The sequence below is a fragment of the Lampris incognitus genome, chromosome 5 (genome assembly GCF_029633865.1).
Source record: "Lampris incognitus isolate fLamInc1 chromosome 5, fLamInc1.hap2, whole genome shotgun sequence".
Classification (NCBI taxonomy): domain Eukaryota; kingdom Metazoa; phylum Chordata; class Actinopteri; order Lampriformes; family Lampridae; genus Lampris; species Lampris incognitus.
Window position 1 is genome coordinate 58,350,545 of NC_079215.1, and position 17,535 is coordinate 58,368,079.

A 17,535-nucleotide genomic window follows, 5' to 3' on the forward strand; every position below is an offset into this window, starting at 1 on the left:
CCATCGTGTGCCATCATGTACCATCATGCCACAAACATCCTGATTAAATGTACCATCATGTACCATCATGCCACACACACCCTGATTAATTAAATGACGTGATGCTGCCTTGTGACCATGATGCTGCATTAATGCTTCTGTAACGTGCATGGATAAGTAGACACGCTGGCCGCTGTCTAGCGGGTCTGAGCCTTTAGTCGAGCGGTTAGCGATGTCTCCTGCGGTGCGGGCGTTATGGGTTCGCTTCCCGGCCGCGGCAGTTTCTGTGGTTGCGTTGTCCCCTCGAATTCGCCACCCTTCCATGGAAAGAACTTTCAATCAGCAGAGACACAACTTGATCTGCAGTCGTTTAGAAAAAATACAACCGAGCGCACAAGCAGGGACCTTGACCCTATCACAACATGTCAATCTAAAGGAGGTGGACGTCGGTCAACCTTCTCATGTGCATCTGCCCCTTACAGGAATCCAGGATGAAAAGTGCAAAAGTGTGTTGTCTTGTACATTTCAAAACACACATTTGGAGATCTGCCTAGACATATCCATATGAGAAACAACGTAAAATGTGCACATGTTGGTACTATCCAATCAAGTTTGAAGAGGCAGCTGGTAAAACTTAATGAAAAATGACAATAGCTGCACAGTCCTAGCGCTCTGTTTCTGTGGTAGCGCAGAGCCAGTGGAGGCACAACCTCTGCTGATTGGCAGTTTCCTCGAGTACAAGATGGATGTTTTCCTGCCTGCATCCATTTGGTAATTTCATAGCTCGAGAGGGACCTGCCTGTTCCCGGATGTGTGTGATGCTGCAGCTGGGGTGTGTGTTAATACTGAGTCACTGATGCAGCAGCAGCACAATTTTTTATGTCTATTTCGGCTTAAAATTGTGCTCTTGCCTCCCCCGGTTCAGACCACGCCCACGCTCAGACGCAGGTGCAGGGAACGGTTTTCCTGCAGCCGTCTACGCGCTGTATGTCAGATGCCTACAACGCAGCCTGAGGATAACCTGGCGTGACCGAGTGCCCCATATTGAAATACTCGGCCTTGCGGAGGCTACCAACTTCGCTGGCTCGGTCACGTCATCAGGATGCCGAAGGAGAGCTTACCGCATATAGCGCTGTATGGCCAGCTACATTTTGGTCGCCGCTCGGCAGGGGGCCAGAAAAAAATGGTACAAAGACCAACTGAAGACCATCATGAAAAAGTGCGGCCTGAACCTGAGCCAGCTCGAGGACACTGCCGCCTCAACACTCCATCTGGGCGGCAGCTCTGTCAACAAGGGGAGTTGACAGAGTTGCTCGAGGAACAATGTCTCGAGGAGGACCGAGGTGATCGACGGACCAGGAGACGTCTATGAAGCCAGTACCACACCTACACTCCCAGTCAGTGTTCTCGTCTGTTCTGTCTGTGGCAGTGTGGCTCCCGGATTGGGCTTTACAGCACAAGAAGACTCAAAAGTAGCAGAGGCGGGATTGTCATTGTCGGACACGATAGACAATCTTAAGAAGAATATAGGGACATCTCACCAAATGTGCTTTAATGGGTGTAAGCCAGTGCATCTCACCCTAACGAAATAAATCACTGAACCGGTGGCAACAACTAACTGAAGGAAACATTCTAAACAAGTTAAGCAGGAAAATGTTTTATTTGTGTCCTTTGAATTCGATGTGAACCAAAGAATTTGAGCTTATATGTCTGTACTACAGCCTGACGTGTTTGGAAACCCCGTGAGACGGGGGTCATTTCCACTGCAACACAGTGAGCAGGATAGAGCAGGAGGCTCTCCTTACTGAGTCACAGCATCAGGACATGAAAATCCACTCCGGAGTTAGGCTCCGCACACTAAACTCTTCTGTCGTTGTCAATCTCCTGGCTTGTTCCCCCCAAGCTGAAAGAGGAAGTCATTTTCATTCGATAAATTATTTCTGTTTTGGATGAAGATAAGATTAATTTTGCACATACTGCAACTCAATTTCAGTAATCCATCCATTCACCCATCCATTATCCGAACCGCTTATCCTGCTCTCAGGGTCGTGGGGATGCTGGAGCCTATCCCAGCAGTCATTGGGTGGCAGGCGGGGGGACACCCTGGACAGGCCGCCAGGCCATCACACAGGGCTGAAACACACACACACGCACATTCATACATAGGGGCAATTTAGTACGGCCGGCTTAGAGCGGCACAGTGGTTAGCGCGGTCGCCTCGCATCAAGAACGTTCTGGGTTCGAGTCCAACCTTGGGGGGGGTCATCCCGGGTCATCCTCTGTGTGGAGTTTGCACGTTCTCCCCGCACCTACTGGTGCTCTGGTTTCCTCCCACAGTCCAAAAACACGTAGGTCGGATCAGTAATAACGAGGTTAAATCTGACATTTCAGGAACAAACTACATAAGGATGGATACCTCTGGATCAAGACCATCCTTATGCGTGTGGTCAACAGAGTCCAGGAGCCATTTTAGATTGGGGACGTCTTTTATGGCCTTGGACCCAGAAGCGTAGGCACATCTTAATGGATTAATTTGGGTCTAACCCCCCCACCCCACCCCCACCAGGACTGAGACTTGGCAATGGCACTCATACTGACGAGGGTGGTGGCAAAGCAAAGACTTACATAACATTAAATTACAGCAGCAGGGAACTGTATGGCTGGCAGGTTTCAACAGACGCCTCTGGTTGATAACATGGCAGCACTGGGGTATTATTCACAGGAGACACGTGGTGAGTTATCATTCACAGGGTACACGTGGTTCAGGTGAATGGAGGGAGGAGTGTGCAAAAAAAGGTCTTTCTGAAGTATGTAACAGCTCTGTGTGGTGTTACGTTGTGTCTGTAACTCACCGTCAACACGTTGAGGTTATTGATAATGTAAGTTAAATACATTTAGACACGGGTAAATAATTTCCTCTCTGGATTCTGTCCGTCAGCCTCTGCTGCAGGTGGTCTCCTTGTTGCCAGAAAACACAATGGAGAAATGTTGACGGAGCGCCTGGCAGCGCGAGCCTCATCTAGCCGTCTCACTCCAGCATCTGTTCACCGTGCGCTGCTTTGTTGAGTGATGACAAAACTCTATTACCAAATTATGTCACCCCCCTCCCACCCTGCTCTGTCCACGCCCCTCCAGCTCTGCCAGCAGCCAGGCTCATTCAGGGAATCAGCCAGGAGACTCTGTGTGTGTGTGTGTGTGTGTGTGTGTGTGTGTGTGTGTGTGTGTGTGTGTAACTGCAGGGGATTTGTGTTGGCACACATTTTTGCTGCCTTTAAGAGCAGTTAATGGTCAGTGTAAATCGTCTCTCCATCTGTCTGTATCTCTCTATCTGTCTGTCTGTCTATCTATCTATCTATCTCTCTATCTATCTATCAGTGATGTGCAGTCAGTAGGCAGTGCCTCACCAAGGCTAATAAGAAGAAGAAAAAAAGAACTATCATGATAGTGACCACCAATGTTTTTTTTTAATTTGTTAAGATTCTTCCAAAAATAACAATAATAAAAAAAATCATGTAAAACTTGTTTTATCAATAAAAGGCATGTCCTATTCAGGATGGCTTGCTCCCAAAGCTAGCATCAGTGAATGCAGGCTGCTGAGGCAGTCTGCTTGTGCCGCTCTCTGGCACAAATAAATATAGTTCACTGCCTACCCAGCCATGGACCTCACTGCACATTACTGCTATCTATCTATCTATATATCTCTCTACCTACCTGTCTGTCTATCTATCTATCAAGTCTACCTCAATTCCACGACTTGTTTCATTTTAATCAGTGCTCTCAAAGACCAAACTCAGACTGAAAGGAAAAAGATGGTAGAGACACAGGATATGCTTAGCTTGAGTATTAATTACCCTTCTATAGTACCATCAGTTCAACATTTGCCACACTCAGTGTGGCCATTGTCCACATCAACACCTAACTCAGTCCATTTAATAAAACATCTCGCCAGCACACCAGATATCTGGTCATGTTTGCACCTCGGTAAAGACAGCATCATAACACTCTGTCTTGACTCAGCTAAAAGAAAAAGATGTTGCTTGAACAAAGGGCCTCAAAATCTGAGTACATATTTTGTTAATGAGCACAGAAGTACTTTGCCTCTGAAGTCTGTCTGCCGTTCTCATCTAGCTGTGCATGACAGGCACACAGACATGCCAAAATTTCAGCTTTCAAGTCAAATTTATTCATAAAGCACCTTTAAAAACAACCCACTTTGACCAAAGTGCCATACAGACCAGAGCAGGTACCTGAAACGCAAATACAAGAAACACCGAAAACAAACAACAAGGCACATAGCTAGTAGGAACAAATAAACATGACATGGTCATAGGCACAAGCCAGAAATCGGTGACATCAGGAGGATTCAAATGCTAGAGAATAAAAAGTAAGTTTTTAGTTCAAATTTATGGAGTCGACGGAGGGGGCAGATCTGATAGAGAGGGCAATACCATTCTGCAATCTAGGGGCTGCACCCACAAAGGCGCGGTCACCCCTGAGCTTAAGTTTAGATGTCGCGGGACAGCCAGGAGTCCCAAGTCAGCTGACCTGAGGGACATGGTGGTAAAATAGGTTAAAGGGTCTGCGATGAAGGGGGGGCAGCCCATTTACAGCTTTATAAACAAACTGGAGAACCTTAGAATCAATTCTGAACCACACTGGCAGCCAGTGGAGAGAGGCCAGTATAGGGGTAATATGATCCCCCCTTATGGGTACTGTGGCATTCTGAACCAGTTGCAGGCAGGACAGGGACGACTGGCTAATCCCAATATACATGGTTTTGCAGTAGTCCCAAGTGGGGGACACATCTAACCTGGTGCTGGGGGTGGGGAAGATGACAGAATTTGTAGTACTGAATAAGACCTTGGGGTTATGAGAGTTGTTGGAAATTAGGTCAGAAACATATTTTGCTTTCACAGCCTTAAATCAAGTCAATTTTATTTGTATAGCCCAATACTACAAATTACAAATTTACCTCAATGGGCTTTACAGCAACACAACATCCTGTCCTTAAACCCTCACATCGGATAAGGAAAAATTCCCTAAAAAAAAAAGAGAAAAAAGAAAGAAAAAAAACTTTAACAGAGAGAAAAAATAGGAAGAATCCTCAGGAAGAGCAACAGAGGAGGGATCTCTCTCCCAAGATGGACAACGTGCAATGGATGTTGTGTTTACACAATTTACAGAATACAAAATCGAAAGAGGACAACATAATTATAATGGAATTAGAAAATATATGAAGAATATGATGAGGCGGATGCCAAGCAGTGTCCAGGTGGCAATCACCATCACCATGGAGACCTGGGAGGAGGACAGACTGCACATGCACACAAGCGAGATCCACATCACACCATTCACACACAGAAAAAGAGAAAGGAGAAGACATCATTCACAGAGCGAAAAGACACGCAAGAGAAGAGAACAGTTTGCAATAGTCACTAATCTATGCTCTATAATCTCGTCGGCAGAACAGTGCTTGGTAAATTCATTGAGACAGAAATTGACCCGCCATGCATTACAGGTTGTGAAGTATTCAATTTAAAAGCAACTTATTGTAGGCTAAGGCAAAAAGATTAGTTTTAAGTTTGGATTTAAAGGACTTAACAGACTCCGATTGTTTGATGGCAGCAGGCAGGTTATTCCACAAGAACGAGGCCTGATAGGAAAAGGCCCTGCCACCAGCTGACTTCTTTTTAACTTTGGGTACATTCCATCTCGAACGAAGAGCTCGAGATGGAAAGTATGGTTTAAGGAGATCAGACAGATAAGACGGGGCAAGCCCATTTAGGATTTTATAAGTCAGCAGAAGCACCTTGAAGTCTGATCTGACATGGATAGGAAGCCAATGAAGGGAGGCAAGAATTTGTGTAATATGGTCAAATTCTTTCGATTAGGATTAGGATTCTAGCTCTAGCATTCTGAACCATCTGAAGACTTTTAGTCTTCAGCATGTGGCAGACTTGAAAACAGAACATTACAGTAATCAAGTCTGGATGAAACAAATGCATGTATTAGAGTCTGCATCAGCCATGGACAGGAAAGACTGAACTTTAGCTATGTTATGCAAGTGAAAAAAGGCAGTCTTGGTGATTTCTTTAATGTACTTATCAAAAGAAAGGCTAGAATCAAACGTAACACCAAGATTGCTGGCTGCCACACTTTGTGAAATCACAGAGTTGTCTATTGTTATTGTTACTTGATCAAATTGGTGTCTGTATCTAGCAGGGCCAATGAACAGCATCTCAATTTTATCCAAATTTAAAATCAGAAAATTTAGGGACATCCAATTTTTCACAGCAGCCAAGCAGGACTCTAAATTAGTCGTTTGAATATGTCCATCTGCCCTAATAGTTACATACAGCTGAGTTCCATCCTCATAGAAATGGAAATTTGTTCCATGACCGCTATAATTTGGCCAATAGGTGAAATATAAAGAGAAACAATTAGAGGGCCAAGAACTGAGCCCTGAGGTACACCATATTTAGCATCAGAGAATTTTGATGTAATCTTTTTATAGCAAACACAATGTGTTCTTCCAGATAAGTAGGATTTAAGCCAAGAGAGAGCTAAACCAGAGACACCAAGATTACAATTTATTCTGTCTAATAGTATACAGTGATCAGTGGTGTCAAGACTGCACTGAGGTCCAGTAATGGAAGCACAGAAGTGGAATCAGAGTCCATAGCTAATATAAAATCTTTCACCACTCTGGTAAGAACTGTTTCAGTGGAGTGACAGGCCCTGAAAGCCGAATGAAAAGGTTCATATTGAAAGTTTTCTTCTTTACGGGTTAAAAGTTGATACACAACTCTCTCTAGTTATCCAAAGGAATTGAATCAAGTGCAACTGGACTTGGTATATATCCGTGAAGACGTCTCGCCTCTCATCCAAGAGGCTTCATCAGTTCGTGTCTTTCTGACTAGACCAAGCTAGTCAGAAAGTTAGTGCTCCATTCAGGGGATGAATGGAGCACTAACGAAGTCGAAACTAACGCCCCCAACGACCGTCACTGCTTAACATCGGATCACAAAGAGTCATGCACATCAATAGCTCTGATAACGACGGGCGTGGCTAAACATTGGAAGACAAAGAGTGACGCATATCAATACCTCTGACAAGGACGGGCGTTGCTAAACATTGGAACACAAAGAGCCATGGACATCAATAGCTCTGATAACGACTCCAAAGAGGATAAATATCTGAGTTTCATCACCAGCCAGTCAGACTAGCTTGGTCTAGTCAGAAAGGCACGAACTGATGAAGCCTCTTGGATGAGAGGCGAAACGTCTTCACGGATATATACCAAGTCCAGTTGCACTTGATTCAATTCCTTTGGATAACCATGACCTGGATGAATGAGAACATTCACAGACATTATTTGTTACATGTTCGAAAAGGAGCAGGAGGAATTATACTTATTTTTCGTACCTCTTTTCACCTACTCTTAAGTTAGTTCAGCAACAATAAATTTCAAACTCATAATAAATATTGATTAAGCAAGATACACTGCTTTTGCAGGAGCTAAATTACACTTGTATTTAATAAACACTCATGCCAAGATAGGTAGAAAAAACTTCCAATTTTAATTTTCGGCATTTATATTCCAGTCTCCTGCAGGTCTGCTTAAGAGCATGTGTATCATCATTAAACCAGGGTGTAGGCCTCTTTAGTCGCCTAGCTCTGGTAGTGAGAGCTGCAACTGAGTCGAGGAGACTGGAGAGGGCCTCATTTAAGTCACTAGTGAAATTTTCAACAGAGTCAGTCACTAGGGAAATTTTCAACGGAGTCACTCACTACAGTGAAAGGAGCCAAGACTTCAGGCAGCTGCTGGCCAAATGCAGATACAGTGGATGGACCAATGTAGTGAGTGGCAATTACATCTGTGCCGACATTAACTGGACAGGCCAATAATGTAACACATTTGATGATAAAATTATCTGTCACAGCAGATGTGGTTGGCAAGACATTCAGATCAGAAACGGCTATCCCTTTAAAACCAAATCAAGGGTGTTACCACTGCAATGAGTCGACTCTTGAACAAACTGAGCGAACCCAAAAGTATCAACATGCAGCAGCCTTATTCTGACCAGCAGCCTTATTCAGATGAATATTGAAATCACCAAGAATTAGAATCTCATCAGAGTGAGTAAGAAGGCCTGAGACAAATTCTCCAAATTCTTCAAGAAATAATGAGTAATAGCCAGGAGGTCGATAGAGTATCACAATCTGGACTGAGCCAAGTCTATTCATGGCTTAGGGACATGGACCCAGAACAAGAGCCTCAAAAGACCGGAAATTAGATTCAAATCTAGAAATCAGATTGAAAATAGATTTATATATTAAGGCAACATCCCCACCTTGTTTATTTTCCCGAGCTACATGGGTACAAGTATAGTCGGGTGGGGAAACTTCATTTAAGGGAAGGAAAATATTTGGTTTCAGCCATGTTTCACATAAACCAATCATTCAAGAATCATATCATTTATTAGTAAGGCTTTGGTAGACAATATTCTGCTATTTATGAAACCAAATTTAAGCATCTTGTGGAAGTGATCAGTAGTAGGCAGAACTTTCAAGCTATGTATAGGTGAAATATTAATTGCCACTGTTGTTTGGTCACTTTAAGCCATTTATTAGCAGATTCTGGCCAGTTCAGCGTTGGGGGCTTGTCTCATGACCAACAGATTTTATCAGAGATTTATTGGAATGATTAAATGTTAAATGTTGATTCTCTCCCCTCCAGAGAAGGGTATTCTTCCGACACCTGGGACCATGCTGCACAGGCACCCACACAATACCACACGTGAGTACTCTCTCTCTCTCTCTCTCTCTGATTATAAGGCACTATAGCAAACTGTTCTGGATGATATCCTTCTATGCAGTATTTATAAAACAGGAGAATACTGCAGTCATATATGGTAGCTAGCTGGTCAGGGTTTTCCAATACCTAATTTTTTATCACTACCCTACATCAGGGTATATCAGTCATTATTGCAATATATTTTACATCCACAAAGTCTGGATCATCAGTCCAGCATTGAGCTTAGAGAGCTGTGGAGACCCTGACTAAGCTCAGTGTGGATGACACCTGTGAGGTTCTGAGGTGAAGACCCTTATCTGACCAGACCAGTACCAGCTGTCATCCTCATCCACTGCAGTTAAATGACCTGGGGAGGTCACCAGCATCCAGCTCGGACCTACATCACCCCTGAACTATTTTTATGTGATGTAATTCATTTCATCCCTAGAGCACACAGTATTTGTACACACTAATGCCAGGTGCCTTAAAGCCCAACTCAAACAACGGTGAAGTTTCCATGACTGATCTTCATTATTGAAGTTGACTTTTACAGGATTTCTTCGTTTTGTAAGCCCATCAACTGGCCAAAACTGTCATAAGTTATGTGATTACTGATACTGATAGATTTTGTTAACATAGTTAAAAGTGTTTCATTGAAAATAAAACTTACAGCCACATCAGTGTTCAACTTTACCATCTGTGCTGTTCCTAATTTCTTTCCACCCCAGCCTCCAGTACTTATATGGACTGCAGCACTGGCTTTTTAAACTATGCATTACACACACACACACACACACACACACACACACACACACACACACACACACACACACACATATATATATATATACATATATATATATATAAAGTACATATTTCTATTTGTATACTGTGTGTTTACATGTCAACTATTTTAATTTATTGATGCTTATAACTATTTGTGATGTAGCACTGAAAACCTACTACCTCATTTCAGTACGTAACACTTTATTTGAAGGGGTGTGCATAAGACTGACATGACATCGTCATAATTATGACAACACATCTGTCATGAATGAATGTTGTATGAATGTTTACGATGTTGTCATTAAGTGACATTTGGTCAGTTGTCATGTTTAATGCAAAGGTAACATTGTTTGAGACGTCTGTTTTCTAGATACAGACGTGTGAAATATATCAAATAGGCTCAAACTTCCGGTGGTGTGATGAGTGGGTAGTCGGAAAAGTTTAGTTCTCCCTGCCAACTGTTCAATAATTCGACGAAATAACGGTGCTTTTGTATCTAACATTGCCTTTTTCAGTTCGGAACAAATGGCAGCATATATTTCACCACTACGTCTTTTTGAGTATGACATTATAACTATGCACTGTCTATTACACTTGTTAAGGGTGCTAACACGTTGGCTAACACCGACCAAGTTAACTCCACCACCTCGGACAATGCCGTTCTCGGTGGTATTCGCTCACGTCTAGCTGATATAACATCTGAGCTAACATCACTGAAAGGACATTTGTGCTTCCGAGTGTAACCCTGTTGAAATTTATTCAGATATCATTTTGAATAAATAATTTCATAGTTTCATAAATAGAATTTACGGTTAAAATGTTAAGATTCATTGACCAGCAATGAAGTTATGATTTTGCTCAATGAGAGAAATGCATATTGGGTAATGTTCATGTTTTACTGAATACAGCATTTAAAAATGTTAAATATTTGTTGTGTAATAATATATGTGAAAATGCTTTAAAAATGCCTGTAAGAATAGGAAGAAAGAGGTACACAAATGTTTTGTGAATTTAGTTTATTTCTGAAACTCTGGTGAATGAGCCAATCACATTGGAGGTCAAAAGACCAGGAAGTGAGTTGAGAGGGAGCGACGAACGAGTAAGACGTGAAAAGCGTGTTGTCTGCTGAAAAGGGAAACATGAAATGGTATGTTAATGTGTACACCATTTTTAGTGAAAGTGTTCAACCACGACTCTTATACTAAACTTTAATAGTAATAGTTCTGTCCGTTTTGAGTGAACTACGCAGCATAAGAAGACAGAAAGAAGTTTAAGTTAGCTGCTGACTTAGTGGCTAGTGCTTTTGCATGGACTTGCTAACAAGCAAGCGACCAGCGACCTCGACTAGTAAAGCCTGTGTGGCACTGAGTGTTTTCATAGACATTGGCATGAAAAAGATTAAAATATCTTGCCCCCCCCATTTAAAATTAAAACTCCTTATAAAAAAGCGAAAGACTTTAAAATATGTTAAAATTACTGCTTCAATGTTGTTCATGCGATTTCTATTATTTTCTAGTATTTCTGGTTCTGTCTTAAATGGTTGGAACACATGGTCAACAGGGGGCGCTGTAGGTGTAAGGTATCGGTGACTGATGCCTGTCACTAGTAGAGGGAGACGTCAGACGCACGAATAATACAGACGCCAGGACTGATGTTGTGTTTGTTTATGTTCCAACAGGTAAGATAATCAGATATCAGAAACAGAACAATATATGAAAGCCAGATAACTGCTAAGGTCTTAGACTGTGAGTGTGATGTGTAGTAACTAACTAGCTTTGAATGTAGACGCACTTGATAAAGGCGGTTTGGTCATTCCCGCTACCCGGGCGGATCCGTCTAATCTATGAAATTGGAAACGAGCTATGAAACTGTGTGTGAAAGAAATGTACAATAGCGAATGAAACAACTATCAATGAGGGTGTTTTCTAGTTAGCCCATGCTAAGGTGTGTTGTGAACTTTTCTTAATTGATGTGTAAACGAGTGGAAGCTAATAACAGTTGCTAACAGTAAAAGCCCGCTTTCAGTGCGGCTCTGACTAATTGTTGGCCAGGAAAACTGTATATCGTTTCCTGTTACAAAATAAGAGTTCCCCTTTACATCACACGGCTACAGTATTCGAGTTCATTGTTATGTTTTGTGACCATTGGGTTAAAGAGAATAATAAATAGACTTAAAAACAGTAATAAGTTAAAAGGTTAAACAGTTAATATGGTAATAAATAGAGATTACAATAAGTTCATTGGATATAAATACACAAAGTACAAAGTTGCTACAAAGGTGTTTGTGACATGATCACATGGCTGTATTTTGAGTGTTTTTGGTTTGTTTAATATGTAATATGTGTGTTGCTAGACGCCTGTCACTAGCTGTAGGTGTAAGGTATCGGTGACTGATGCCTGTCACTAGTAGAGTGAGACGTCAGACGCACGAATAATACACAGACGCCAGGACTGATGTTGTGTTTGTTTATGTTCCAACAGGAATAAAAAGGAAAATTAATATGCTACACAAGAACCGGCCATCGCGTCATTCTTAAAAGTGTAACACCTGTGTGGAACTGCGAAACGGACGACGAACAAAGACCCCGACGGAGCTGGATAGCGTTGCCGAGTGGTGGACTTTGCCGAGATCGTCAGCTGCGTGAGTCTTCGCTTCATCCTGAATCTTCTTGTCATAGCTCCTCCTGCTGCCGCCGCCTTGGACCTTGAGTATTTGAGGCTACATTCCATTGAGTAAAGGTACCGTTCTTTTGTTTTTTGCCTGCGTGGTGAAGCAGCCATTTTGTTTAAGGCTACAACGTTCACAAGCTACACTCAGGCCTGCATCATTTGAACTGGGTATTTGAAATTAGGCTAGGTTATTGCTGGCTATTTTCTTTTCTTGGGCCCTTATGTTTTTAATGTGTATGTGAATGCATCTGACTGGGAGATTTCAAAAGATATTTGAAAACGAAGCATTTAAACACTGAACAATATTTTCTAAGTAAATATTTTATACTTTTTTATAACACAGTTGTGGTGAATGACTACTTTTGATATTTTAAGTTAATTAAGAAAAAGAGTATTTTCTGTTTAAAAGTGGAAGAGTGTTTAAGGGTTACAAGTAATTCTAGACATTTTAATTTAATTCTAAAGTGTACGAATTAATGCTTAAATAGTGATTTTGAATGAAAGAGTATTGCATATAGCCTAATAAGTAGTAATTACACACATAAAAGTTAAGCACTGATATGTTTATTAGTGAAACCCCACTTATTTGACTGACTGGATAGATGTTTTAAAGAACTCAGGATTGCCACCTCTCCCTATAGTGTAGCGGATAAAAGCAACATTTGAGTGGAATTGTGCAAATTATGATACAAGCATGAAATTTGGTGTATTTCTTCTCCAGAGGCTTCTGATCAAATCTGTCCGATTGGCCACTTGAAAATCCAAGATGGCGGCCATTTCTCAAGATGGCTGTCAAATTAGCCTCCAAAATTGCCTTTTTTATATTAATGTGTGTAGTTTTTCGGTTTGATTGATCTTGGTGTCGATTCCTATGTTTTCAAGCCTGTTGGGTTGGATTTTGTGATTTTTGTATAGCAAGAAATGTTATATAACAAATTAATCAGTCACATCGGTATCTGGGTATAAGATTTACACCGATATGAAAACTTTTCATTACAGAAAATAATCCAGAAAAAAATGCTTAAGATAATTTAGAAATGGTGTCATCACATAGTTTGCCCAGCAGAGGGCACTCTGCAGCACATTTGGCTGAGTAGGCTACGCATCATAGCTGAGCAGACAGTGGTGTGGAGTCAAGCTGTCTTCATGGTAAATAACTAATTAATAGTAATGCATTTCTGAAATTGATAAACAATGACCCTATAATTTCCCTTAACTCTAATATACCCCTGTCCCTGACAAACATGTCACTCATGATTATCCCATCTGTTTGCTATATTAGCTATGTTAGCAAGGTAGCTGTCTGCAGCATATGTGACTGAGTAGACTACGCATCACAGCTGAGCAGACAGTGCTGTGGAGTCAAGCTGTGTCTTCATGGGTACTGCTAGTAGCTAACTAGTAGTAAGTTAATAAACAATGACCCCATAATTTTCCCTTAACTCATTTTATAATATATAACCTTGTCCCTGATAATCTTCATGTCATTCATGCTTACCCCATCTGTTTGCCATGTTAGCAAGGTAGCTAGTAGTAGCTTATATAAAGAATATTGGCAGATATATTGGTGTAAAAAACAATGATTTTTTTTAACATTTGTATCCTCATCAGCCGCAAAAATTGAACAGACTATTTTTATAGACTATATTTTCTCAGTTGCAGGGTGGTAAAAGGGTCAACCTTGAAATTAAATGTCAGACAAGCCATGGATGTGAGCTCTACTAGTAAATCAAGGACCACTGACTGGACCAAGTGTTGCATATGTCAACTAGATAAGAATGAAGATCTAAAGTCTCCCCAGACCAATCCTGTCAAAAAAGGAGATGATGTGTATGTGACCTTGGCAAGGAATATTCATTGGTTTCCATCACTTCATCAACTACCAATCAGTATAGACCCTGCAAGACTTGACGAAGGTGGGGGGGATAGAGGAAACCTTGAGACAAAACAAGGCACTGTATCATGAGAGTTGCAGGCTCCTGTTTAACAACAAAAATTTACAAAGAGCTGAATAAAGATCAACCCCAGCAGCTACTAGCAATGAGGGCGGTAGAAGCAAGATCACACGAAAGGCCCAGAGAAAAAAAACACTAGAGTGTTTTCTGTGTGAGATTAAAGGAGGTGAGCTAAGAGAAGCAATGACAATGAAAGTGAATATAAGAATAAATTAATGTGCAATAACACTCAATGATGGAAAACTCCTTGTCAAACTGAGTGGCGGAGATGTCATTAGCACAAGAACTGAAGTATCATCCTGCTTGCTTGGTGGCTCTGTATTACAAAGAACGAGACTACCTAAGGGTCCAAGAGCAAGAGAAAGCACAGGAGCATTTGAAGGAAGCATATCCAATTACCTTCTCTGAACTGGTCACTCACATCAGTGAAATAAAAGCTGCCAGTGATGGTACCGATCCACTCATTTTCAGGCTTGCTGATCTGACCACGCTTTACAAGCAGATGCTGGAGCAGCTGGGTATTGAATCACCTCAGGTTCATGCTACTTGACTGAAGGACCAGCTGCTTTGTCACATCCCCGAGCTGCAAGCTCATCACCAAGGACGAAATGTCATGCTGGCTTTTGAGAAAGATATGGGCTCAATGCTTGCACAAGCATCCAAGTATGGTGAAGCAATCCATCTGGCGAAAGCTGCTGGGATGATTAGACGAGACATGCTTAATCATAAGTCACATTCCAGCAGCATGTTTAACAATGCAGACCTAGAACAGGCTGTACCACCATCACTTTTGCAATTTGTATGCATGATCGAACATGGTGCAGACATCAAGTCCCAACTCCAACATGGAGCATCGAAGTCAGACCTTGCTATATCACAGCTCTTGCAGTTAAACTGCTCTGCCAAGTACAAAGAAGGAACAAAAGTCCACAGGCATTCCAAGGACCGTGAAACACATTTTGCCGTCTATGTTGGCATGTCTGTGTTTGCCAAAACCAGAAAGAGAAAACTCATTGATATGCTCCATGGGAATGGGCTCAGCATATCATATGCCAGAGTCCTAGAAATCTATGCTCAGCTGGGAGAAGTGGTTGTAGCCCAGTACGTGGAAGATGGAGTCATCTGTCCACCAGTCTTGAGAAAGCAGTTGTTCACTACTGCAGCTGTGGACAACATCGACCATAATCTGTCCGCGACCACAGCTCAAACATCCTTCCATGGTACAAGTGTGTCCATTTTTTCAACATCCAAGCCCTGAATATGCTGGTGAAGAACGTGAAGTACTCAAACTGAATTCAGATGTGAAGATGAAGACAGTTCCAGAGCTTCGAGAAGCATACACCAATGTCCACCCAGCTTACATTACAAAGAATCCCAACCCTCCTCCAGTAGTATGCCATTCCTTCCCAGCACCTCAGTCAATTCAGTCACGCTTGAAGGAAAACTATTCCTGGTTGGAAGAGGTGTTCCTCACTGAGGAAGTGGCAGATGCAGTCTGCATCACATGGTCAGCCCACCATGCAACACAGAAGAGGAACAAGCCATTTGAAGTGAGCATTTCAGCACTAATGCCCCTCATGCGAGACCAGGCTCACTCTGTTGCAACCATCAAGCATGTCCTGGAGAAGATTTGTGATACAGTGGCTTTCCTGAACCCAGGGAAGACTCCTGTTGTTGCTGCTGACCAACCTTTATATGCTCTAGCAAAGCAAATCCAGTGGATGTGGCCTGAATTTGGAGAGGACAAGTGTTTGATCATGTTTGGTGGACTTCATATAGAAATGGCTGCACTCAGATCACTAGGAACACTACTGCAGGACAGTGGTTGGACCAGTTCCATTGTGGAGGCAGGAGTGGCCTCATCTGGAACAGCAGAGTCGTTCCTGTCTGCCTCAAGTGTCACAAGGACAAGACAAGCCCATCAGATCACAGCATGCAGCCTGTACAAACTAATGAAGGAAGCATACCATGACTACTGCTCTGCTGAGTCTGGCCGATCAGATCTTACCTTTGAAGACTGGTGTCAACAACGGAAGCTAGAGAGTCCATGTTCCAGTTCTGGAGTCTGGTGCTGGACATGGAACTCACCATTTTCACCCTGATCCACTCATTCAGAGAAGGAGACTTCAACTTGCATCGTGAAGAACTCTCAGAACTGGCCCCTTACTTCTTTGCGAACAACAATGTCAATTATGCACGATGGATCCCAGTTCACCTCCGAGACATGATGTCCTTTGAGCAACAACATCCAGAATTGGCCAGGGAGTTTCACAAGGGCAACTTTGTAGTTCGCAAGTCGAGAAGAGAATTCTCAGGCCTGGCAATTGACCAAGCCCATGAGCAAAATAATTCCGTCATCAAAGGGGATGGAGGAGCCATTGGATTGACAGAAGACCCGGTAGCACTTCGTAGGTGGATGGTAGCTGGACCTGAAGTGAGTCGTCTAGTAGCTGGATACGAGGCTGTGTCAGCTGTGAAAGATGCAAACAATGACAACAGACATCATGAGCAGACACTGGGTACCCAGAGATCTTTCTTTGAGAAGGTGAAAGCACTCTCTGAAGTGTTGCAGGAGATGGGCAACCCATTCCAAGAAGAGTCAGCTGACCTACTAGTGCTAGACACAAAGAATGTTGCTGACCCAGCTCTTGCCGAAATGGTTGGTACACATCACCAGCGGGGCAAAGATCAGTTCCAGTCATTCACGAAGGGGCTAGAGAATAAAGATGAATGTTCATTCTATCATCCAATCAAGAAGAATACAATTTCTTTCTTTAAACAAGTCTTAAAGCAACCTGGGGGCAGTTCTAAGGAGAAGGTGCTGAAAGATGACTGTCAGTTGTTCTCACGACTCTTCATCTCGTGCAAGAACAGGCAGTGTGACTTGCAGGAATTCTTCAAGCATGAGAACCAGTCATCTCCTGCATCTCTCAGTGACAGTGGCAAGTTTCATACATGTCAGAAGTCACAGCTGGCTGAAATTCTTCAAATACAAGTGCACATCCCAGACAGTGAACCAAGGGGAGACACAGTCATCATAGATGGCTCAGCACTAATCAATGCCCTACCTCCACGCACCTCAAAGACATTTGATGACTACGCTAAAGAAGACATAATCTAGAAAGTGGAATCCTATGGTGGCAAGTACAAAAGGGTGGACATAGTGTTTGATGTGTACAAAACATCAAGTCTGAAATCTGAAACCAGGTCAAAAAGGGGGCAAGGAATGAGAAGAAGAGTGACAGGAACAAGTAAGACCCCAAATAACTGGAGAAGCTTTCTTCGAGATGACAGCAACAAGACTGAGCTGTTTCACTTCCTTGCAGACAAGATCCATGAAGCACAGAC